The 25000-nt window shown below is 44.4% G+C and overlaps 1 protein-coding gene across 1 annotated transcript in view; it reads left to right on the top strand.

Annotated features, from left to right (window-relative positions):
- LOC119582707 (cuticle protein 19-like) overlaps positions 1-25000 on the top strand; it is an 88434-nt gene that overhangs the window by 1061 nt on the left and 62373 nt on the right. The window lies entirely within an intron of this gene.

Below are 25000 nucleotides of genomic sequence, written 5' to 3'. Positions count from 1 at the left end.
CCGCCCGATGCCCTCCTTCCTACGGCCCCCCCGCCTACAAGGAGCCTGGCATGCCCTTCGACTTCGCCTACGCCGTCAAGGACGACTACACCGGCAACGACTTCGCCCACGACGAGACCAGCGACGGCAAGGTCACCTCGGGACCCAAACGCGTCCTCCCCCCCGACGGGCCCCCAATCGTCATTCACCGCCGCCACCACAGCGGAACGTCGCTAATGTCGCCTACGAGGGAGGCCTCCTACCCTGCACCAAGCTGCCGCCTACGCCCCCCCCCCCTCCCGCGTACGCCTCCCCCCAACCCTTTCCCCTTGCCTGTGTACCAAAAACCCCGCCTTTCCCCTTTCCCCCTTTTTCCAAGCCTTTCCAGCTCACCCAAGCCCCTTGACCCTTCCCCACAACCCCCATCGTTCGTCGACCTGTCTTTCCCTCAGGTGTTCCGCCCCTTTCGGAGCCGCCGTTTGAGCCCGCTTCCGCCGCCTTCGCTGGGGGCTCCCGCTTCAGCGCCGCCCCTTTCCCTATGAGATTCAAAAGCAATTTTATTTTGAAAAATTATGCCTTTCTCTTTAAGATAAAGTGAAGTAAAACATGTTTTCTTCCTTGCCATTCTTTCCACAGCATAGGACTTTTTCAGAAATAGGAGGTAAAAAAAAGAAAAAAGAATAAAGAATAAAAACATGAAATACACATCAAATTTTACCCCCCGTATATATATATATATATATTATATATATAATATATATAATATTATATATATATATATATATTTGGGTGTTGTGTGTGGTGTGGGTATGGGCGTGTATACAATATAAGACGTGTGTGTAAGTATATAATTATAATAAATATATATATATATATAATATATATAATGTATATGAAAATAAATATATATAAACATATACACATATGTACGATAACAAAAAAATGCAAAAAGTAATATAATATATATATTTTATATATATATATATATAATGATTATAATTTTAAAAAATTTAAAAAATTACAATATACACTTATACATATACACATACTATCTACTATCTATCTATTTTCTATCTATCATCTATATATATATATATATATATATAATATATATGGTACTCTCTCTCTCTCTCTCTCCTCTTCTCTCTTTTCTTCTCTCTATATATAATATATAAATTTTAATATATATATGTGTGTGGTGTGTGTGTGTGTTGTGGTGTGTGTGGTGTGTGTGTATGTATATATATATGATATTAAAAATTCTAATCCATATCTATCTATATAATGGATACTCGCGTGTGAAATTATATAATAGTATATTACATATATATATGATAACATATGTATACTGGGGCCCAGTAGCTGCCCCGGGCCTTTTCCAAATTTTTTAAAATACAAACTGCTTTCGTTTATGAAAAGTGTTTCTATCGTGACGCAAAAACATGAGTTTGTAGAAACTTTTTTTTGCTGAAATCACCCCTATCATTTAAAACATTAGAGTCAGAAAAAAGGATTCATGGATAATGATTTAAAAAAAAAATCACGTTTTATATATTCAAAAAATTTGCGAGCCCTCCGTCGATGGAAAGAGTTTGTCAGGGGGGCGGAATCGGTATAGCAGTGTGGCGCAGCGCAAATAGCAAGTTTGCTGAATACGGGCAGAGGCATAACTGAATCGGGGTTACAGCTAGATACCCATAATTTCACACTACAAAGATGAATAAACTTTTAAATAGATAAACAGATCTACATAAAAAGGTAAGAAAAATTATTAGAAATCAAGAATTTAAAAAAAAAAAAATTCATAAATTATGCATCTTTTCACACTCAACAATCAGCTGCCCGGTTTTTTCCTGGGGACGGTAGGACGCGAAAGGGACTCTGAACAGTGAAAAAAAAATTTTTAACCTTGAGAATTTTTAACAAAAACTATTTTTTTAAAAATTTGTAACTGAATACAGGGACTTGCTTTTAAACAAATTTTGGCATGAATGAATGGGTAGTTAGCAGAGATTGAGGTCCAGGATTCCAAAAAAAAAATACAATCAAACTTGGTGAGTTTAAAATTAAATAAAGATTTGGTAAAGATAAAAAATATGGGGAAAGAGATGTGCACGGGGAAAAGAGAAAGGTGTGAGACGGGCAAAGTCAAATTTTAAAATATCCGCAAAACCAAAGTGCAGAAAATTTATACTGCACCCAATCTGGATTGGGACGTGATGGCAGGCCCTTTGAAATGACAGTTTTGAAAAAGTCGTCACATCCCGATACCAGTCGGGAATAAACTCTTTGCAAGAAAAGAAAGGGGCCCAGAAAAGTAAAAATTACAGAAGCTTGCGTGAGTAATAAAAGAAAAACTGAAAGGGTTCGGCCCATTCAGCCCCACGGGTTTTTTTATTATTTTAATCCTAAAAACCCATGTTTTTAAAAAACAATTTAAAAAAGTTCAATCAGTGTATCTTTTTAGCAAGGGACAGAGAAGTGTTCAATAGAGTAACAAAAATTGGTAAAAAGCATTTTCCCAAAGGTTTATAAATATTTTACAGCAAAACTTTAATAGGGTGAATGTGATGGGATTTTCATTTTTATTTAACTTTTAGCCCAGTGGGCACAGCTCATTTTTTGCTTTATGATGTACCCCTTTATGATGATGAAGATACTACACTAGCACTAAAATAAAATAATAAAAACAACAAAACAACAAAAATAAGATAACAATGATAATGGTAGTAAAAAAAAAACTAAATAAAATAAAATAATAATAATAATAATTACATTATTTTTTTATTATAAATATGAACTTACCCCGATATGTATTTAATAATAATATATATATATATATATATATATATTTTAATATATATATATAATATATATATATATATATATATATAATATAATATATAATATTTTAATAATTTTGTATATAATATTATATAATAAAAATTTTAATATATATATATTTTAATATTATATATAAAAATTATATATATATATATATATATTATGTGTGGGGTGTGTGTGTGGGTGGTATGTGTGTGTGTGTGTGGTGTGTATATTTATATATGAACTGAATGGGGTTTGAGAAAAAGGTACGAACAAAAGACATACGAGTCGGAAGGAGGTAAAATCAAACTGGGTCGTGATAAAAAAGGGTTGAAGAACCCTACCTAAGGGGCCAATTAGGGGGATAATTATAACAAAAATTTTTAAGTAGTTAAAAAATTTGAGACACCAAATATGATTTTAAAAACTTTGTCAAAATTACAAATGAATGAGAAATTTCTTATGGCAGAAAATATAAACCCAGAAAATTCTTGAAAAAAAACTAATAACGAAATCATTTTAAATTTCAAAATAAAACTTCAAGACGCACACTTAAAAAAAAAATAAAAAAAAAAAAACAACTGGCATTACCTGCCTGATCAGGCCCTTTAAGAATTACGCAGGGCCCACCGGCCGTGAACCAGTGTCTAACCAGGAGTTAATATATGACAAGTCCCGAAAAGTAGATGGAAGGAAGAAAAAAAAATCCAGGCTTTCAGAGAAAAGAGGGATATATCTGAAACTGAAAAGGAAAAAAAAATGTGGAAAGGGTGCGAAAATTAAGGCTTTCTCTGTGGCTCTAGTCATGTTTAGATGAAATAACAACAAATGAACCTAAATTTTTTTCCTCTGATTTTTGTTTTTTCCTTTTCACATTCCCTTTTGTGCACAAGTTGCCACTGGAGTTTTTTTCCCAAATCCTAATCATTTTAAGACCCTCAATCATTGAAAACTTTGATTTTTGTGTATATGTTTTTATACAAATCATTTTTTTTTCTGAGTTACTCGTTTTATCAGGATGCTTTGTCTCCCGGGGCTACGATCATAGAGACAGAAAACCTTTTTTACCTTCAGGCTTTCACGCCCACCAGCGGAATGGGCCTGGAGCGCGAGGTAGCTGGGGGGGAGGCCGGGGGCCCCTGCCCCCCGTTCGCAACCAGTCAAGAAAGTTTTTTGGAAAAAAGAATAATATTTATAATAAAAATAATGAAAGATAAAAATAATAACAATAACAATAATAATAATTAATAAAAAACAATAATAATAATGATAATAATAAAAATAATGTAAAATAATAAAATGATAATAAAAAGAAGACCCAAAAAAATAAATAATGATAATAATAATAATAAAAAAGATAAAAAAATAATAATAATAATAATAACAATAAAAATAAAAAGCAATAATGAGGATGGTAAATTTTAAAAGGTGATTACAATAAGATAATTATAAGATAATAATGAAGTGAGATGATAATAATAATAATAATAAAGATAATAAACGGAAATAATAAATTAATAAGATCATACTCATGACGATAATTTTAATAAGGGTTTCAAAAGATATAATAATAATTGTAGTTTTTGGGAAGTTTTTTGGCAAAGTCGTTTGGTTATAGGAAGCAATATGACGTAGCATGGGTTGGGTGGTTCGTGAACATTTTTTTGCAAAATCATGTGGAAAATGACTATGATTTTTGGGTGATGAGTCACGGCCCCTAGGCAGGGGGGAGACAAGACCCCCGAGCGGGAAGGATTGGATGTCAGTGAGCTTTTCCCCTTTTCCCCGCCCTTGCAAGAGCGGACGTCGCTGAACACGAGGGGTGCAACGAGGCCCCGCACAGGCCCCCGTCTTTTTAGCGAATCGAACGACGAGCGATGAAAACGGTTGGAAACGTGGAAGGTTGGGGAATGATAGTCGGATTATATTGCCATGCCTTCACAAGTCATCACATATTTTTTCCCATGTTCCCTTTAAAAACGCGCGTTCACCATTCATCACCATAGAATAAGGTATTGTATCAGTAGGTGGAAATCACATGGCGTCATACTACTTTTAGACCAAGATATCACAACAAATTTCGGCCGTGAGGAATTTGCCACTGAAAAATTCTCACATTTTAGATCAATGCGATTTTGGGCGAATCGAACATTAAATAAGTGTAAAAGAGCTTTCCCCCGCTTTTCATGATAGTCCTACTAAAGTAAATTTATGTAAGAAATTGCGCCTTACCTGTGGCATCACTGCACGAATATTAATTTCACTTAGTATGCCCAATGTTTTTATTTTTGAAATATACATGACTATCACTCGTCACTTCTAAGTGCTTTTTCATTTTGATCCCCAAAAGAACCCCAAAAAAAAAACATTGTTATTGTCAGAGTACCAAGAGCTCATAAAAGAAAAGACTAGTTTTATAAATATAGAGATCTTCCAAATTTCACGGTACAGAATGACGGCCCTTGCCGTAGGGGAAGGACACAGAGCAAGACACACACCACGTCCTGGATGTGGGGCAGTCTGCTTCAGTTTATTTGATATCGTCGTCTTCCGTTGCCGGGTAGGGGCAAAGAGCATAAACAACAGAAGACCTCTGGAAACCCGCGTTTTAGGTATTTTCTATGGAAAAACTGTTTTCCCGCCGCAGAGAAAACCCTGGCAATGCGGATCTGCATGCAAATTCAGATCGTTCCGGTGAGCGATCTTACACCAGAGAAGACAAGCGATGTTCAGAGGTGAGGGTGAAAGAGAAGGAATTACAGCACTGACCTCACGAAACATCAAAAGGCAATTTTGGGAGGAAACCCTTTTCCCCGAGACGACCAGGGGAAACAAGCCCTCCCATTCCCCCGTCGACCCGGGGCGCACGGATCCGCAAGATTGCATTTCCCGCCCCGTGTAGCAATTAACTCAGTTCTTCATGATCCTGCCCTTTTTTTCCGCATCGCGGGCGGGCAAGCCAGGCCTGTTTCGCGCTTGCAGGGTTTTGCATTGGAAAAAATGAAAGTTGAAGTTTGAGAAGTTTATTATTCAAAGCCATGGATATACAAACGCAACGGTATGCATACTTTCCGAACTTTATTTGAAAACCCAAAGGGAAACGAAATTTTTTAACAACGCACGTATTTCTGTTTGTTTTAGCATTTATAGCACAAAAAATGGGGCAGGGGGACTGAAATAAAAGGCAAGAAAAACGATATTGAAACCCGTGATTCTCGTGATTCACGTGTAATCCACATATAGCACCACCACCATGGATCTTTCCTGTATCAAAAGGAGCATTACCCCAGAAGCGATTAATCAGTTTTTAAAATAGTCGGCTTAATTCCGTAAACTATTACATAGAGACAATAACGTATTTCCCAACACTATCGGCCCCTTAATGGTTTCACCTTTGGACTCCAGCAGCGCAGCGAGGGGTGACGAAACCCGACTCGAGGGCTATATAAGGGGGCGTTCCCCGCCCCTCAGCAGCATTTCGACGCCCCTCCAAAACCATTCTGCCAAAGGGAGTGGCTAAGTTCGTGGCCGAAGGAACTTGGTTTATAGACTCAAAAATCAAATCAAAAGCTCAGGACGATTTCATCGAACGATAGCGAAAAGATTACCCCAAACATATATTTCCAATAATATTTTTCGGGAAAAAAAACTGACTAACAATTAACCCGAACTGTGCTTGAGTGGATCCATGAGAAAACAATTTATTTTTTTTGTGAATACTCAAAATTAAGCCCAGCGAGTGATTTTTTTGTTACCGTTTCTTTTTTTATAATTTAGCGTATCAGTTCTCCGTTCTCTATACCTTTTTTTCTTTTCCGTTATTCTTCACCCTTTTTTTACACACACCTCTTTTCCTGTCACTTCCTTCTTCCTTCTCTTTTTCACTTTTTTCTTTGCATTTACTATTATTGTCGAGTATCTATTCCCTCCCCCCCCAATCCCTTTCTCCCTTTCCTCTCCCTCCTCTTTCCTCCCCCCCCGCCCTCTCTCCCCAAGGCAGACGCAGCCCCCTTTCCTGTGTTATTCAATCCGTTTTGCAGCTCATCGTCCGTTCGCCCTCGGGCTGGGGCCCCGCCCCGCCCCCCCCCCATCCCCCTCCTTCCTACGGCCCCCCCGCCTACAAGGAGCCTGGCATGCCCTTTCGACTTCGCCTACGCCGCCCAAGGACGACTACACCGGAAAACGATTCCCCGACGAGACCGCGACGGAAAGGCACCTCGGGACCTACCGCGTCCCCTCCCCGACGGTCGCCCCCAGATCGTCCCTTCACCGCCGCCACCACAGCGGATACTTCGCAAAGTGCCTCGAGGGCGAGGCCTCCTATCTGCCCCAAGCCTCCCGCCTACCCCCCTCCCCTCCCGCGTACGCCTAAACCCCCAAGCCTTCCCCTTTCGCCTGTGATACCAAAAAAACCCCCTGCCGTTGCCTTCCCCCTTTTTTCCAAGCCTCCCCAGCTCACCCAACCCCCCTTTGCTCCTTCGCCAAAATTCCATGTTCTGTCACTTTCTTTCCTCGGCTCGTTCCCGCCCCTTTTGGGAGCCGCGTTCGCCGCTTCCCCCGCCTTCGGCGGTGGCTTCAGCGCCGCTTCCTTTCCCTCTGAGATTCAAAAACAATTTATTTATTGTAAAATAGCTTTTATTCTTTTTAAAAAAAATGCTGACAAAGTGATAGCCCCCCCCTTTTTTGACCTATAATATAATATATGTATAAATATATTATATATATATATAATATATATATAAATTTTATATATATAATAATATAATACGCATTTACTCCCCTTTCAAGTCCACAATAGACCGTATACTAAAGTTGGTAATTGTGGAAAAGCCGTCAGAGTTGGTCGGGGGTGCTTGAACCATATCGACCCCAAGAAGGCGCTTACTCGGGCATCGGGAATCGCATGGGGGATCCGAGACTAGGGGGAATTTTCCCACACAGATTATGGCCTAATAGAAGCCTTTTTACTGTACTGAAAGTTCTTTTAAAATGTGGTGGGGGGATGTCGAAAACCTTTCCCCGTTTAAATTTAGGGGGAGGCAAGGCGGTCCTTGCACCCAAAACTTTTAAAACTGTATGGATGGAAAGGACAGAGTACTAGCCCAAAATAAAATGTGGAGCAACACTAGACAATATCAAGATCTCAGACCTTGACTTTGCCGATGATGTTGCCATCCTATCTGAGTCCCTGGAGTCACTGGTGGTGGCTCTTGATGCATTTAGCAATGAGGCGAAGCCCCTAGGCTCAGAGGTCTCCTGGACCAAGACCAAGATTCAGGACTTTGGGGGCCTGTTAGGGGAACCTGTTCAGTCGATCCATGCTTGCGGTGAGGACGTTGAAGTTACAGAGAGTTTTACAAACCTTGGTAGCGTAGTCCATATCTCTGGGCTGTCAGACCAAGATTGATTGATTATTCCAAATTATCTGCCGCGTCAACAGCTAAGGTCATTAGCGGCGAATGCCTTGTTAAATAGAAATATTAAGATATTTAAAACTTTTAAAAAACTATGAATAAATATTTTACAAATAACAATAAACAATTGAAAAATCAAAGCATAAATATTATGCTTTAAGTATATAAAATATTGCATAAACATTATGCATAATTAAATTTTATTGAAAATATTAGTCTCCCTAAGGAAACTAATAAGACCCTCTATGTCACAATCCTCCCCAATACATTTTTCAATGTATATGGGGAGACAAATACATACGTTTTTGTCTGAGAATTTTTGAAACATCTTTCCACTACATGTGCGATCGTTAATGGCTCTTGGCATCCTTCACAAAGTGCTTGACTTTTAGCCATCATGGGCCCCATGAGTCAGTCTTGTGTGCCGATTCTTAGTCTTGTTAATGCAACTTCCACTTTTCGGTTAGGGTGGATGCTAGTCCCCCAACTGCCAAGGTCATCTCTAATCTCTCGCAGTTTTTTTTCTGGAGGTATGCCTCCTTTATTCCTTCCATTTATTGCGAAGACAACTCCTTATGCGGGGTTTTTCAGGTGGGTGTGTGGGAGAGGAAAACGAGCATCACAAGGCTGAGCAGCAGCTGCCTTGGCCTTCTGATCAGCTCGCTCATTCCCACTGATACCAACATGTGCTGGCACCCAACACAGAGTTATCTTTTTGCGTGTTGACATCAGTGCAAGCCATCTTGAACCTCCCTGACTACTGGATGTGATGAGTTTAAGCTCTTGATTGCTTGCAAAGCACAGAGTCACAATATATCACAATAGAATGGTTCGTAAGATCTCTAGTCATCTTAACTGCTGCAAGGATGGCATGTAACTCTGCAGTAAAGATCGAGGCTGCTAGAGAAAGACTGCCAGATGCAGTCTTCCTTCTACTCACAGCTTCGAACCATCTGTATATATTGCCTCTGATCCTTGGTACTTAGAAATATGCTGAAGAAATTTCTCTTTGACTTCTGCTTCTGATTTCTCCCCTTTCCCAATTCCGACCAAATCCAGCTCGACTTGATTAGTCCAAGGGGGGAAATGGGGAATTCCAACAGCCAGAACCTTAGTGAAAAAATCAAGATCTTCCACAAGATTCCTCATTCTCCTACCATAGGATCGGCTATCCTCAAGGGGGTTGAAAACCAATCTGGATGTAGGAGATCCCGGAATCCTTTGTAGTCTCGTGTAGTAAATCAGGTTCATGTAGTCCCGGTGTAATGAAAGAGGTGGTTCTCCACTCTCAGCATACAGGGATTCTACAGGTGAAGACCTGAAAGCCCCAGTACAGATTCTGAGAGCTTCATTATGAACTGAGTCCAACATCCAGAGAACAGTGGGAGTTGCAGAAGAATACACCTCACAGCCATAATCAAGCTTACTACAATTAAGCGCTCGGTAAAGCCGTAGAAGCGTTGTGCGGTCTGCACCCCAAGATAAATGTGAAAGAACCCACAAAATACTAAGCACTTTTGTAGCCTTCATTTTTAAAACTGTTGATGTGAGGCACCCATGTAAGTCTTGAGTCAAAAATTAGACCCAAGTACTTCACCTCTTGGACAAATTGCAGTGGGTTTGCTCCTAATAGAGGGAAGGGTGGAATTTTCCTCGTTTTTTGGAAATGTATAGCCATGGTCTTGCTTGGAGAAATTTGAACCCATGAATGTTGCCCACTGTACAACCTGATTTTTTGAGTCTGCATGGTCTTGCACATCCTAAGCTTCTCCTGAGCAGTACGGGGTAAAGTCACCCCACATACAGATTACATGAGACAAAACTTGGACAACTTTTACAAGTCATTTATAGCAATGGCAAACAGGGTCACACTTAAGACACTCCCTTGTGGGACCCCTTCCAGATGGTCTTCCGGGTTTAGAGAAAACTGTTTCCACCTGACTCTAAATTTCCTGTTAGCAAGGAAGCTTTGTATGAAGGTAGGTAATGGCTCCTCTTAAACCAATGTCATACAGCTTCATGAGTATGCCATGCTTACAAGTTGTATCGTAAGCCTTTTCAAGGTCAAAGAAGACTGCCAACATGTGACGTCGCTGTGCGAAGGAATTCTGTATAGCAGTTTCCATCCTCACAAGTACATCTGTGGTCGATCTCAATTTTCTAAAGCCTTTTTTATATGGGGTCACATGTTTCTTTTTCTATCAGCCATGTCAACCTGAAGTTTACCATTTTCTCCATCAGCTTGCAGATGCAACTGGTGAGAGAAATTGGTCTGTAATTTCCTGGTGCGGAAGCATTTTTACTAGGTTTAGGAACAGGAATGATTATAGCCTCATTCCATGTGGATGCACTGTGCCCTCCCTATAGATCCTATTGAATAGGTCCAACGGGAAATTTCTGGGAGCTCTCCAGTAAGTGAGATATCATTTGATATGGAATATCGTCACTTCCTGGGGCAGTCTTACGGCAGAGCTGCAAAGCAGTGTCCATCTCCTTGCGCAAAAATGGCAAATTGTATGGAAGTTCTGTTGCAGTCCTACTGAAGAACGACACTGGGTGTTGTTCTGTTCAGCACGAAGAGTGGAGAATCGAGCAGTGTAAGTGCTCCCAGAGGAGATCTCTGCCATGGATTTAGTACTCATTAGCAATATTTTTTTTGTCTGTGATGATTATGCCATCTATCTTCAGAGCAGGTTGTGATATGGATGTGCTCTTTCCAGCAATCTTATGCACCTTGTCCCACACCCATGCTAAGGGGGTCCCAGAGTTAATCGAGGAGACATACTGTCTCCACGACGTCCGTCTAGCCTCCTTTAGCACGCGCCTGGCCTTGGTACGGGTCTTTTTATAACTGATCAAGGTTATAATGCTGGGGCGTCGTTTCAACTGCCTTAATGCAGTTTTCCTTGCTCTGACAGCTTGTTGACATTCATCAGACCACCATGTTACTGGAGGTCGACGGTACTGTCCGCTACTTTTGGGAATGGATGCTTCTGCTGCAAGATGAATTCGTGATGTGAAGTGATTAACAGCATTTTGAACACACGGAAATCATTAACAGATCCTTGCAATACTGCAGTTGATCTAAAAAGATTCCAGTCCACATGTTCAAGTCGCGATCTCTGCACTCCATTGACTGGAATACCATTCACCTCCTCCAAAAATTATTGGAAAATGGTCGCTTCCATGACCTGCCAAGGAAGTTCAACTGTGAATCAGGTGGCCTATTGATAGGGTCTAATATTGGAGAATGTCCCCAGTTTGAACTGGAAAGTGTGGGAGTGTCACTGTTCAGTAAAACTGCTCTACTCTTAAGAACAAGGACTCCAAAGGCCCTTCCTCGAGGGTTTGCACAAGTGTTTCACCAGAGGTTGATGCCGCCATTGAAATCTCCCAAGAGTAGAATGTATGTTGGAAAACTGCCCAAGTACATCTTCCAATCATCTATGTTGAGTTTATGTGGAGGAAGGTAGATGATTGCAACAGTGTAAGGTCGTATCAACCTATTCTCACAGCCTTCACCTGCGGGTTTCTGCAGGGGATGGCCGGGAAAGGGAATATCTTGACGTACCATTACTGCTACTCCCTGAGGTTCATTGTAAGGTCCATAATGGGCTTGAATTTGGATCCTCACAGGGAATCGGATGATTTTCCCTGGTCAAAATCTCTTTAACATACACAAACGGTATATGAAGTTTCAATATTGCAGTTTTTCCCCATTTGGCATGAATTCCTGACAGTTCCATTGGATTAGGGTATCGTTTTATATTATTTCTTCATAAGGTGTTTGGAAAGACGTGGTCAAGGTTTTCCCTCAAAAACCTTTAGGCTGTCCCTTTCAGGATCCTGGGAACTTTTAAAGGTTGTTTACCTGTGGAGTAGTTTCTACAGGTTTCCCTTGGACGGTTCAGGATTTCTTTGCCTGGGCAAAGAGCGACCTGAGCCTTGCTCAGGTGCATTCTGTCTGCAGCAGAGGCCCTGTGGATGTTTTTGGCAGTGGAGTCTTTTGCACAGGCTCAGGTTTCCCTTTTGCGGGCAAAGGCTTGCTGACCCTTTACTCAGGGCATTCTGCCTAGCAGCAGAGGCCCCTGTGGATGTGGTGCAGCTGGAGCTGTCACCGTTGAGCCTCTGGAGCCTTAAATGATGGTCCAAAGACCTTACTTGGGAGGAGGATTCTCCTCAATAGACCCCCCCTTATCGTTTCTGGTGAACAACTCACCGGGGCGTGTCAGCAATTCCACTGGGTTAAGAAAGTGCAGAGTATGTGTGTAAGAAGCATTGGAGGGCAAGGTTGGGAAGGGGGAAATGGCTAGAAAACCGATTCAAAGGACTTACCTGGCTTGAAAATAGCACACGGGCAGTCGCTTTGCTCTGGAAAACTAACTTTCTCTTCTCTTATACAATACTTCCTTTTAAATATGTACCTTTTACATGCTTGAAGAAGCTTCATGAGCCTCTTGCAGTGGTAACAGCATATGGACCGGACAGTTGTCATCTCTTGAGACGTGTACCACACTTACCAACTTTTGGTTGCCATTTTTCTTTAAAACGGCAAGAGTTGGCTCCATGCCATAACCTGGCAGTGGAACCCAACCGCATAGGGTTGGCAATATGGCTTTCCCTTAGGTGGTCCCATGCTAAATTTAACCCGTTTCTGGAAGGACTCGTGTTAAAGTTAGAGAGAGCTGGTCGACTGTTCCAAACCATAAACTTTCTTTTAAAAACCTTTTACTGCCATACTTAAAATTCTCTATTTCCCTCTAACAGTTTCTCCTCAGAATACCTCATCAGGTCTCGGGATAAACAATTCCCTTACACTGTTTAAGGGTTTTGTGGGGGAACATAACTTAGCCCAGGAAGGGCGCATTTCGCACGCAAGGGTTTCACTCTCGTTGGTGACGAACCTAACTATCGGCTACCATTCGCTGTGGGTTGTGGAGGATCACTTGACATACTTCAAAAATTTTCGATGTACTTCGAAAATACAAGATCATGATTATACACATCAATGGTTTTCACTACTAGGTTTAGTATATGAAATGTTTCAATTTACCGGTAAATTTCCTTAGTGGATTGAAGGAGGATTTTCCCCTTTACCGTTTGGGAGCCCAGAACCATACGATCCCATTCTGCCTTGGAAGCTGGAAAGGTTCAAGTGTCAATACGTGATTTCGAGGAATGGTTGGGGATAGTAGGCGTCAGGAGAGAGATAGACTTTGTAAATTTGTAGTACTCATCAATGGATTCTTCATTCCACCCCCACCCACATGGGTCCACGGGGGGAAAGTATAGTTGGGTTTCAAAATCTCCCAACAGCCACAGGGTAATGAGGAATATTGCAGCCACTATTACATTATGTGGAGTCGGGACCTATGCGTACCGACTGAATAGGGGCTGCTTGACCACCATATTGACCAGCCGATTGACTTGACCGGGCCTTGATCAAGCCACCCGTCTAACCAGAATAAAGGACCAAAGAGGTGAGTTGCTAACTGCAGGGCGCAGCGTGCAGCATCGCTCAACCTCCAGGACTCCTGTTTCCTGGTAATACAGGATGCCACGCACGGCAAACACACGTGGGAGAGGTCTCCCTGGTCTAAGATGGAATGAACCAGGGGTGGGTGACCATCCCTCTCATAGGCCTTGGTGCACCAGGAAGCCATTTTGTCTCATCCCTCACTGGTGACCCCTCCAGTATGGGTAGCCCTCTGGTCCGGCTCACCAGATCATTGGGACCTCAAGCCCCCCCACCGCGGCAAGGCGGCTTTCGTTAGGGGGGTGTCAGACCAAGAAGTCAGTAGATGGATTGGTCTGGCAACAGGAGCCATGAACTCGATCAACAAGAGCATTTGGAGATGTCGGTACCTATGCAGAAGGACCAAGCTGCGTGTCTTCAAGGCCTTGATACTGCCAGTTTTGCTCTATGGAAGCAAAACCTGGACGCGGATAAACATCCGCCCTCGAAGGGAACCGCCGCATAAAAGGACACGTCCGTAAGGCAGAGAGAGAGACACGGCAGACAGGCCACAGTGGACATCGAACAGCTGAAGAAGAAGGACCTCTCCTCTCTCCCTGCGATGAATCGGTCCTTACTTGGACGATTCAGAGAGAAGGGAGGAGCGGTTCCGGCAAGGGTGGCGGACGAGGCGCAGCGGGTGGAGCCGAGCCGAGCAACGCCAAGTCACCATGACCTCTCGGTCGTGTGGCTTTTGCATGAGCGTATTAAAGAGATGTACCGCGCCCGGTCCCATGCATTTCGGCCTCGGCTCTTACGCGTTACCGGACGGTGACGCGCCCCTCCTTGTTTGTTGCCACGATGCTATGTGCTTGCATGTAGCTTCGTGCCCTCCTAGCCTACTCTTTCCTATACGAATTTTCGGCATTAGGATAACTCTGTGCACACCTTCTGGTGAACTGGGCCCCATCTTCGGGCGTGTGCTCGGACGTGGGCAGACCTTTACCTCCCGCAGGGGAGAGTGTGTCTGGGGGGCCTTAGAAGGCCTGCCTTACGGTGTACATAGAGTTGCCATTCTTTTGCTAGGGACTGGTCTGGCAGACCATCTGATGACTGCCACTCTCTTTCTTTGAATAGGGCGTAGGCAGGTAGGAGCCCTTTGTCAGGCCTTCAGCCAGGTTCTGTCTAATAACTGCCGCTAGACAGAACATTAAAGTTCCCATCCTGTGATAGGAAGTACCTGTGATGAAATAGTCTGTGGTTGGCTACTTCAGAGGGATGAAGGAACTTACTGGAACAGGTACAGGTCCCCTCTTCTCTCACTGAGGTGAAACAGCCTTTGGGTGTTTCAGAGAGAAGAGGATTCACGTTAAACCCACCCTGCATAAGAACTGCCTGAAAAAAGTTAGCTTCTCTCCTCACTGTGATGAAAACAGTCTGTGGTTGGCTGTTTTTAGAGGGAAAGAAGGAGCTTACTGGAACAGGTACAGGACCCCCCTTCTCTCACTGAGGTGAAACATCCTTTGGGTGTTTTAGAGAGAAGAGGGATTCACCTTAATAACCGTCCTGCCATAGGAACCACCTGGAAAAATGTTAGCTTCTCTCCCTCACTGTGATGAAACAGTCTGTGGCCGGCTGTTTCAGAGGGATGAAGGAACTGACTGGAACAGGCGCAGGAACCCCTCTTTTCTCACTGAGGTGAAACAACCTTTGGACGTTTCAGAGAAAAGAGGGATTCACTTTGAAAAAGGGTACAGGTCCCCCTTGAAAAGGAGAAGAACTGCCCGGAAAAAGTGAAAGAGCTCCCTTCCTTACTGAGGGAGGAGCAGAATTGTTCCATCAATGATGTCCTGTAGGTGGAAGGGCATCCCCTCTGGGATATCCCAGAGGTTGACACCTACCCACGTGTTTGCCGTGTGTGGCATCCTTATGAGCTGGGAGACGGGAGTCCTGGAGGTTTAGCGATGCTGTGCACGAGTACGCCCTGCGGCTAGCAAACACGCCTCTTTGGTTTCCCCTATTCTGGCAAGAAGGTGGCCTGATCCAGGCCCGGTTAGGTCAATCGGCTGGTCACCCTCGGGAGGCTAGGGTCAAGCAGTCATGCTGCCGTTGGTACCCACACCGTCTGTGCGTACCACTGCAAACGGCAAATTGGCTGCGTATATCCACTCATCACCCCTGTTGCTGTTAGACATTGATTCTAACACCAGCTTCCCTTGTTGGACTCCGTGGTGGGTGGGGGCGTGAGTAGATGAAGCACTGCCAAGTATATGGAAAATAAAACTAAAAATCCCCCACAGACACGCGACAATCTTGACGACCCATGCAAGGCCCAGACCACAGCAGCCACCCTGAAGCCATACGTGCCTCTCGGTGGCAAAAGAAAACCCCGAGCACAGGTTGACACTGTCATGCCTGCTGCCAAGATGGTGGACAAGACAGAAAAACCATGTAAGAACATGTCTTCCACCAGATTGTCCAACAGATGGGCTCCCCGTGCTGGCCCCTCCAGCCAGCACCCAGACCAGGAAGGCCTCTGAGCACCCCTCAGACGACCCCACTGACCGAATCAGGAGCACCAGCTGAACCAGCCGAAACAGCTGGCGCCCCCACGAGCAAGCCCCAAAGCCGAAAGAGCGGACCGAAACGTCCGAGGCCGGAGACCAACTCTGATGGAGAGTCTGGACCCCCAAGGCGTTTCCCGCAGTTTAAGGTCCCCGTCAAACCCGAAGGCTTCGACAATGCCTACCAAATGGTCAGGGAATTGGAGAACCAGCACAAAATCTGGTTGTCAATCCGGGTTGCGCGAGATCAGGGCATGATCATCATGCCCAAAGATCAAGCCACCCTTTGTTTCCTGCAGGAAACAGGGGAGCTAAAAGATGGGAGGAAAGTGAGCCTCTCGCCACTGAATCCCGAGGAAAAGAGGGTCAAGATGGTGCTACTTGGCTTCTCAGTCTCATACGATGTGGAGGTGATCGCATCACACCCACAGGTCGTGGAGGCTTCCCGATTGAAGGGGAAGACTCCAACCAGGCAAGTCCTGGTGACCATGAAAGGTAGCCCAAGCTCTACCCTTGATCTGGGTAACTGGGTACCTACCCCTTTCGTACATATGGCCTGAACCATGCGGTGTTTCAAGTGCCAGAAGTACGGACCACCACCAGGCTAACTGCACAGCCAAGCCAAAATGTGGTGTCTGTAGCAAGGCACACAACACCGAGGTGTGTATCAAGGCATATAAAGAAGAAAAGAAGGACACAACAGCCAAATGTCCTAACTGTGCCAAGAGGCATCACGCCTGGAGCCTGGCTTGCTTTGTCAGGAAAGAGGCGGCCCTCAAACGGCAAGAGGTTGCTAAGAAGACTTTCTTCCTGTCCCCCCAGGCACCTACGTCTGAGGGAGGAACAAAAGCGAAAAGGCTTCCCGACCTCCTAAGAGGAAGGAAGCTGCCCCCCCGCCGAAAACCGGGGATCTCCGACAAACAAGTTCCCCAAGTAAAAAAGGTGCAGAGGAACCACAGGAAGAAAGGTTCTAACAGCACACAAGGTCCTCCCCAGATCCAGAAGACATGCTCTTTTATGAGGGGACATGTCGATCCTGATCACTGCTGTATTTACCGCAGTGGCAGCATCCCTTTTCCAGGACAAGGAAGAGGCGGAGAAGGCAGTCGAGATCGCCATGACGACATTGAAACAGACTGTCGCAAGCGTAAAGGGAAAGAAGATGGAGAGGGCCAAAACAGCCCAATCCTCTCCCTCACCCCAGGTCGAGACTCCCCTCCCCACTCCAACCCAGGCCATGCCCTCACAGGCAAGCCCAGCCAGGCTGATTCAGTGCCAGAAACTGAATCAGAAACAAGCTGACCCTGCCAGGCAAGGCCAGCCAATGCACAGAAACAGCCTGGCCAGAGAAAAAGCCAAACACTTCAAGTCAGAGCTACCAAAGGCTCTCCACCCCTCAGTGGACCCAGGGATAGCCTGACTTCTCAAGCAGTGAGGATCTCACAGTGAAGTTGTCAGACTCCAACTGTCAATCCGAATACGACGATGTCTCTGATGTAACTATCAATTAGTAACATCATGGCACGCAATCTAAGTATTCTGCAGTGGAACATCTGTGGCTTCTCCTCAAGGAGTGCCATCCTCCACGCAATAGTGCGATCAAGGAGACATTATCACCGGAACCTGTTCGCTTCTCCGGGTATCACGTCTACGCGCTGCCACGTTCCAATGGCAAAAGAGGCCTGATCACCCTGGTCAAAGCAACAATTCCCTGCTCCGCAATAGCTGATGCACCGCACTGTGGAGAAGATGTTGAATCTCTTGCCGTCGAGATTCAGCTGGCCGGGGGGCCCCTGAAATTGTACAATGTGTACAGGCGGCCACACTGTAGTACCTTAGACATCAACCAGGTATGTGCTTCCGCAGCACACGACCGAGTGATCATAGGGGAGACTTCAATGACACCACCCCATCCTGGCTCCCTGCAGGGCAAACCCGGGTGCACCTGGCCATCACATAGCCCAAAGTGCTCGAGACATTCCCCGAGATCGCTTCTCAACAGCCAGGAGCCAACGCATGTCAGATGAGGGCTAGACCTCACCCTGGCCACTGCGACTCTGGTGGAGAGGTTGGCTGGCGTGTCGATGAGACCATCACTAGTGACCATTATGGCACTATAACTACCCTCATGGATAGTGGCCCAGCCGAAATACCACGACCGAATCCAAGATGGAAAACAGACAAGGCCAACTGGCAGGCATTTCAGAACGCCTTGGCCCGCTGTCTGAGAAGCAATGAACCCACACAAAGCGAAAATGTGGAAGTGCTACAAGCCAGAGCTTTTAAATGCCCTTTATGAGGCAGCCTCACGGGCCATACCCAAACTCGGCCTGGGTCTATGAGTAACAAGGACGCCTGGTCTTCAATGACGAGATTAGGGAGGTCAACCACAGGGTAAATATGTGCCGAAAACACTTCCGAAAGCAAAGAACCCCCGACAACCTAGCCCTCCTAAGGCTGTCAGGGATGCCAAGGAAACTGCCAGCAGAGTCAGGCAGGAAAAGTGGCTGGAATGGTGTGAGTCCTTCGATCACCATACCACCTTCTCAGAGCTATGGCAATGAACCCGATAACTCAGATGTTATCTTTTCTCTGAGGGAACTAAGAGATGCATATAAAGCCAGTTGCAACACAGCCCCGGGCGCTGACGGGATCTTGTACCCCATCATTTCCCACCTGGGACTGGTAGGTGAGCTTGCATTCCTGCAACTCATCAACAAGTCCTGGGAAACTTCCACTCTACCCCAGAGTTGGAAGAGGGCTACCATAGTTCCCATCCTTAAACCAAAGGAGCCGGGGAAGTACCACCCCATCTCTCTCCTCAGCTGTCTGGCCAAGACTGCCAAGAGGATGGTACTGAACCGGCTCCGATGGAAAATGGGACCCCCACACGAACTTCTCCACGGGTTCACCAGGGGCATGAGCACAGTGCACAGCATAGCCACGCTTCTGAGCACAATAAACACGGGCACATCTGTGGTAGTATTCCTTGACCTGGAGAAGACTTTCGAATTGGCAAGTCCTCTTCCCATTCAGGAAAGCCTGATCCAAAAATACCTCTGATTCCAAAAAGGAATCAGAGGTAAGCTCTTGGCTTGGGTAGGTGACTACTTTACGAATAGAACAGCCAGAGTCAAATTTCCCAAAGGTCACCTATCACAGCACATGCCACTAGAGAAGGAACGCCACAGGGTGGGGTTTTCATCTAGCCCTTTTTAAAACATTAAAGTCCTGTATCCTCAACATAAACCTCCCCGTGGGGTGCAAAATCATCTCCTATGCAGACGATCTTGCTATCATCTCCACTGGACCACACTGCCTAAAAAAAGCCCAGCGTTTTTCTGGACCTGGTATCCGAGGAGTGTTGCAGGACAGGACTAAAGATCTCTGCATCCAAATCCAAAGCCATGGCTCTGAGACAGAGAGTTCAAGGCACAAGTCTGAAAATCTAGGGAATCGACTGGGTTCAGGACTACCTCTACCTTGGGGTAAGGATAGACCGGACCCTCTCCTTCCAGAAGAAGGTCCAGCACCTGGTTGACTGAACAAAGGCAAGACTGTCTGTCATGAGAGCAATGAGTGGAAGACACATAGGGGCCAGTAACAGAGTACTAAGATCATTCTATGTACATGCTGTCAGGCCCATTGTAGACTATGCCTCCCTCGCTCTGATTGGCATTAAGAGAAAATATAAAGACCAACTAGAGACAGTCCCAAAACGAAGCCGCCAGGGTCATTCTGGGTGGGCCCCCAAAGGTGGGCGAAGGTCCTCACCTCCTAGTGGAGACAAACCTTTTCCCCTTGGCCTCACGAATTGATCTAAGCAGCACAATTCTTATCAAAGGTCATCCAGGCTCCCAGGAACACAAGCCTAAGACTAAATAGTCAGACCCTAGAAAAAGATAACGACTGTTTTCAAACAACTCCTGCTGTCTCACACAGCTAGGGTGTTAATACGCCCTCAGCTCAAAGAATCGCTACTGGCCAAAGGGCATGACTCCCCCCACCCTGACTTTGTCGAAGCTCCGCCGTGGGCACCACCTCGATAGAGTTCTCGGTCATGAGACTGGCAAGCAAAAAGAACGAATATTGTACGCATAGCCTAAAGGCAGAAACCCAGAGGGTCATTGCAACCATCACCCCTCCGGGCAGCAGAACATATTACACGGATGGATCGATCGATCCCTTGACCCACACTGCAGGCGCCGGCTTCGCAGCAAGGGATGCCACAAAATACCATGAGGGTACAGACAAGCCTCCTCGCTACAGGGAGAGGCATTGCTATCATGGGAGCACTGAGCCATGCGTCGTGAGGGAAGGACACGTGGTCATACACACAGACTCCAAAGGAGCCGTCGACTGTCTTCAGCAGCGCTCACCCACTAACAATATCTACCTTCTGCTACCATCCTCACACTGGCACAGAGGATTCTTGCACAGGGTAGAAGAATCATCATAAACTGGGTTCCCAGCCACATAGGGATCAGATTGCTGACAGATTAGCCGAAATTGGCAGGGGTATGCCCCCTAATCCCATGATAATACATCAGAGCCGAAAATTACTTAGGAGGAAGCGTACGGTGACGGCCAACTCCTTCCTCCTGCAGCTTCACAGAGAGGAAACGAGATATTCCCCCCCGGCCACTGGTACTCAGATGCCACAGGCTATGAACCACTGGCACTCTCTGAAATAAACAACAGAGGTACCGAAGTCATTCTGCACAGAATGCGCCTAGGTTACCACTGTGCATGGCAGATCATACAAACAATAGAAAGTGAAGAGAGGTGTTGCATGCATTGTGGCGAGCTGAACGCCACACTTGTACATTACTTAGAGAATTGTGTGCACACGCAATTCCTAAGACAAAGCCCGCAGAACACAGCCGTTGTGCTTATAAAGAGATTATGCGAGATGCTTACACCACGGCTACAGGAGCGCCTGCTGGCAATCCCACCGCCACGGTAAGCACCGAGTGTCAGAGAAACAAATGACATGGGGGTCTCTTGGGGGTCACATCTACCTTCAGTATTAAACCAGCCAAATAAGACCCCTTTTATTGAACCGCCCAAGTCCATCTCTCGTCTTGCTCACATCTGGTGACGTGTTGCTCCCAACGCACGTGTTGCTTACATCTGGTGGCTTGTGGTGGTCACTCACTCACATCTGGTGGCTTGCGATGGTTATTTGCTTACATCTGGTGGCTTATGGTGGTCATTCACTCACATCTGGTGGCTTGCGGTGGCACTCGCTTACATCTGATGGCAGCGGTGTTCAAGAACTTCACAACGCCGATGCAAATGCACCTACCACCACGCTCCTCGCCGACGCCTGTTGCTGATCTACCGACAAGTTACTCCTGTCGAAGTGTTTCCTCGCCTATCTTAACTCTCAGCCATCGCTACCAACTCCTCTTCTGACCCGGACCATGTCTGTCCTACTACTTCGTGCTGACCACTCACGCCTGTGCTACCCTCCTGACGAAGTCGCTGCAGATGTATCCTCGCACTCTACGCCGCCACACTCGCCAATCCGGCTCACCTGCCTCGCTAATTCTTAGCGAACCCTCGTCAACACAGCCTGGATGTCGCAGTTCTATCCAGCACCAACAATCTTCCTCGTCACTATTAAATGTAAGTGTACCTATTAGTGCCAGAGTAACTATTGCCCTCCCTATACCCATCCACACCTTGCATACAAGTTGCCTTCTTTCAAATTCAAGTACACGCCACTCTACGAACGGACACTACAAACTCTATACTACATAACTTCTCCCTGTCAAACATTGTTTTTTTTCAACACAATCACACACTGATGTCAAACCTAAGTGACAGCACCCTCACTTCACACCTCATTCCCCAGCCCTAACCATCCCGTAATTGATGTATTGTGTTAGTATTTTTCTGTCTATTATCATTTTTATCCTCAGATCGCACAATTTAGCATATATCATTTCTCTCAGAATAAATGAGTTCCTTCGAGTTTAATTAATTATTGTTATGTTTGGCTGCTCTCATCACATTATTCATGTTTATTTGTGTCGAATTAATGAAATTATCTATTTTTTTCTCATATGTTATTCTTATTAGTAATCACTTCATTACTTCTTGCGTATTGTTATATTCTGTGTATACACTATATCATTCTTTATATCACTGTTTCTTCATACTTGCCGTGCTAATCTGTCGCTCGTTCACACGTAGATTTCGATCACCTGACTATCCTCTTATCTACCTACCTGCCCATCTACTCGGAATTCACTCTAAGATTGCGTATTTTACTATGTGCCATCCCTATGACTAATAACTGTCCCCAGATCTCTTTTACGACGTCCTCTCGAGGTTCAATATCTTGTCCTCAGTAATGCTGGAGCTCATGTTTCTTTAGTTTAAGGTTTGGTGAATATGTACTGATGGTAGTGTCTCCAGTTGCAAATAATGGCAACACATTACAGACACCATGCTTTATATAGGCTTACTCGGTTACAATCACCGCAAGTTAATTTTAAGCCTGGCTCATGGCCGTAAACGAAGGAATCCTGCGCCCGCCGCACACTTACGCTCATACGATTGAAGCGCCGAGATGCGCACTGTTAGAATTAAGTTCAGGCCCAGCTGCCTATGTGTTCAAAGCATATATACTTGCCTATTTACCCCAAGATATGGAAATCTTATTCAATTAATTTTTCTCTCTTCAATATGATGGTACCTTATTGAACTCGCTAAGTAATTAATACCTTACTTACACGTTACTCTCATTTTTCTTGCAACTTAGTAAGGTGAATGACAAGCATATCCTCCTCCTTAGCCCTTTTACTGGCCTGGTACACTTATATTTCAGCTTCTGAAGACGATTGACCCTCCTCGCTACTGAATGTTGCACCTCAGTGCGAAACCTCTGCCACACCCGCTACCCTGGTAAGCGACGACCTCGTGACCCTTTGATCACCAGGAACCATCTGTAGATTCCAAACAGAACTTCTACTGCATCGTTTCAAGCGTTACAGTCGGCTCGAGGACGAGCCTTGCGCGTGGCCGAGCGATATCAACAAAATGTAGCAAGACCGGACGAAACACTTCACACCCCCGTCCAAGCAGCTGCCCTTCTCCTTGGGCAGGACGCAGATGTCGCCCGGCTTTCTCTTTTCGCACAGGGATAAACATCCGCCCTCGAAGGGAACCGCCGCATAAAAGGACACGTCCGTAAGGCAGAGAGAGACACGGCAGACAGGCCAAGCCACACAGGTTCCAGCTCCACCACCCGGGGACATGGGGGTCTGTTGGGGGTCACATCTACCTTCAGTAATAAACCAGCAAATTAAGACCCCTTTTATTGAACCGCCCAAGTCCATCTCTCGTCTCGCTCACATCTGGTGACGCGGTGCTCCCAACTCACGTGTCGCTTACATCTGGTGGCTTGCGATGGTCACTCACTTACACACACACACACACACACACACACACACACACACACACACACACACACACATATATATATATATATATATATATATATATATATATATATATATATATATATATATATATATATATGTATATATATATATATGGATACTCTCTCAGTATATATATATATATATATATATATATATATATATATATATATATATATATTATATATGTATATGTATATATACATATACATATATGTATATACATATATGTATACTGAGGGTCCAGTAGGTGTTCATAGTCATTTCCTCATCCTTGAATACATAGTTTGTTTTAGTTTATGAGAACAACTTCTATCGTGATGCAAAAATATGATACTGTAGGAACTCATTCTTGTATTACCAGTTGTCACAATTGTCCCTAGGTGTCACTTGAGCATCAGAGCCAGACGTAGGATTCATGGCTAATGATTTTCAAACTTATTTCACTTGCTTTATATGTTCAAATACTTGCAAACTTCCTTGGCTGATGGCAAAAGCTCTTAAGCAGCATACAACCCGGGTCTGGTGAAACTAAACAAGAAAGGTAAAACTATAAGATCACTCAGACTTCCTACTATAATAGATTAAAAGTTACTATAATAGATTAGGAGGAAAGAATACCAGACAAGTTCATTATTTAAAAGTAGATGTTAAAATTGTTCAATACAGTTCTTAAGATCACGTTCAGCTCCTAAGGAAAGATTGTCAGATACATCAGTAGTTAGCTTATTATCTTCCTTAATCGGTTCTCGTTGCTTGCTTAAAATATGGCGACACTGCCGGTTTTCATTACACAGGACTGAATGAAATCACCCGCTGACTGCCTTGACCATCTCTTTATGTTTGCAAATCTTCTGTTTAAATTGCCTCGGTCACGTCAGAGGCAAACATTTGTAAAAACTATTTTCTTTAAATAAATATATTTAGAAACACACAAATAAAAATGGGTAAGAGTAAAATGAAAAGCATAAAAATTAAAATTATAGAAAAAGAAATGCAATGTACTTAAAAGAAAGAATAAAATATAATAAAAATAAGTTCATAAGAATGTCCCGTTATTAAATTTCAAATAAAGTAATTAGAGAAAAACAAAGAGGGGAAAATTGAGGTAAACAATAAAAGTAAATAAGAACGAGGAAATCAGACAAAATGAAACAAACGAGTCACGTGACAAGCAGCGACCAGTCATCCAGCAGGGCAGCCGGAGCGGAGGCGGAGAGGACGAGATGCAGCATCCAACATACACACATACGTGAATATGAATATATATGTACACACTCACATATATATGTATATATATGTATCTGTCGT

This window comes from Penaeus monodon, chromosome 16 (assembly GCF_015228065.2).
Source record: "Penaeus monodon isolate SGIC_2016 chromosome 16, NSTDA_Pmon_1, whole genome shotgun sequence".
Taxonomy (NCBI): Eukaryota; Metazoa; Arthropoda; class Malacostraca; order Decapoda; family Penaeidae; genus Penaeus; species Penaeus monodon.
Note: the sequence above shows the minus strand (reverse complement) of the source record. Positions and strands in the feature narration are given on the sequence as shown.